Source organism: Octopus bimaculoides, chromosome 1 (assembly GCF_001194135.2).
Source record: "Octopus bimaculoides isolate UCB-OBI-ISO-001 chromosome 1, ASM119413v2, whole genome shotgun sequence".
Lineage (NCBI taxonomy): Eukaryota > Metazoa > Mollusca > Cephalopoda > Octopoda > Octopodidae > Octopus > Octopus bimaculoides.
Window position 1 is genome coordinate 134264362 of NC_068981.1, and position 1938 is coordinate 134266299.

The 1938-nt window shown below is 34.9% G+C and overlaps 1 protein-coding gene across 7 annotated transcripts in view; it reads left to right on the forward strand.

Moving 5' to 3' along the window:
* The window catches only part of LOC106871495 (band 3 anion transport protein), a 762999-nt gene that overhangs the window by 126257 nt on the left and 634804 nt on the right, over positions 1–1938 (forward strand). The gene's annotated exons all lie outside the window — the stretch shown is intronic.

Below are 1938 nucleotides of genomic sequence, written 5' to 3' on the forward strand. Positions count from 1 at the left end.
GTCTGGTTCTATAGTATAAATTTCTTTGTTTTAAAGTGATCTAAAATAAAACCTTTCCTCAAAATTCAATGTTAATTCATGTTCTTACTAAATTATCTTACTAAATTCTTCACTATTTTAAAAATTAATTGAAATGTATTTCTACTTAAATATGGCAGCGAAAAAGGTTTAGATGTTGGTGATGTTGAATTTATTACTAAGATCTTATTTTATTCTTTTCTATGCCCTTTTAAAGCCTAGCCAGGCTCATGGGCCCGGTTTCCCAGTTTCTATGGTGTATGTGTTCCCTCCCAGCTGGACGGGATGCCAGTCCATCGCAGGATCTTATTTTATATCCATCTAAAAAAAAGCAAGTGGCTTGGTCAGTGAAGGCTCAAACAGAGTAGTGACCATGATTTTTTGCATGATCTCTAAAAGTAGTGAGGTGAATGAGAAGAAAACCCTGATCCACAGGTTACTTTCAGACTGTGGCCAGATCCAGCTGCTGAGGACAGAGTGGATTCTACTAAAGGCAAGGCAGCAATATCAAACTAGGTCACAGATTAGGTTTGCCTGTTTGAGTGTTGGACACATGAGTATTAGGGTTGTAGGTTTGATTCTCAGATCAAGCAATATATTGTCTTTGAGCAAGCTATTTCATTTCACACTACTTTAGTCCACACTACTATCAGTGAGTACGACAGCTGGAGCTAACTCTTTAATGAACTGGTGTCCTTTCAGAGCAAGAGGATTCACTTCAATATCACAGGAACTAGGATAAGCCATACCCTAACAAGCCTTTAAAACTGACTTCAACTACCTTTCATTTCTACTTTATGCTGTACACAGGCTCTTGTTTTTGGTCTTATCCATATTTCATCAAGTATTATGACAGAGAATTAAATTTTTGATCAGATGCTTTTTATTTTTTATTTTTTATTATTTTTATTTTTTTACACATGTTCTTGGCGAAATATTGATCTCTCTAATCTGTTAAAGACTACTGCAGTATTGGCCACATCATTGCAGCGTTGCTGCAACACTAGCATCATTAATTTTTCTAACCAGTATTGAGGCATTAAGGGCTACAACGAACATCTCACAAATATTCATTCTCTTGGCTATCACAAGTTTGGTTCATTTTTCTCCAACCTGTTGCAGTTACCTTCTTCTCAAGACTAACCTTTTCTCTAGAGAACTCCTGTCATAACAACAACGCTATTGCTCTCAGTATATCAAGTCAGCAAGAAATCAGTTGCTTCATCTACTAGAAATAGCAGCCAAATTAAGCCTTACTATCTTGAAATGGTAAGAACCTATTTGATTAATGTAGCCCTAGATGTGGTGTCCATGAAAAAAAAAAAAGTAATATATTTTGTTTTTTGTTTTACTTGTCTCAGTCATTGGACTGTGGCCATGCTGGAGCTCTGCCTCGAAGGGTTTTAGTCAAACAAATTGATCTTGGTTTTTATGTTTTTTTTTAAAGTATTTATTCTATTGCCACTTTTGCCAAACTGTTAATTACAGGGATGTAAACAAACCAATATTGGTTGTCAGGTGCGCAAGGAGAACAGGACAACTACAAACACAAAGACACACAGACATAGATATGAGTGTGTGTGTGTATATAAATATATATATATATGTATATATATATATATATATATATATATATATATATATATATATTCTTTTATTCTTTTACTTGTTTCAGTCATTTGACTGCAGCCATGCTGGAGCACCACCTTTAGTCGAGCAAATCGACCTCAGGACTTATTCTTCATAAGCCTAGTACTTATTCTATCGTTCTCTTTTTGCCGAACCACTAAGTTACAGGGACATAAACACACCAGCATCAGTTGTCAAGCAGTGGTGGAGGGACAAACACACACGCAGACATATGCACACACACACATACATATATATATATATATATATATATATATATATATATATATA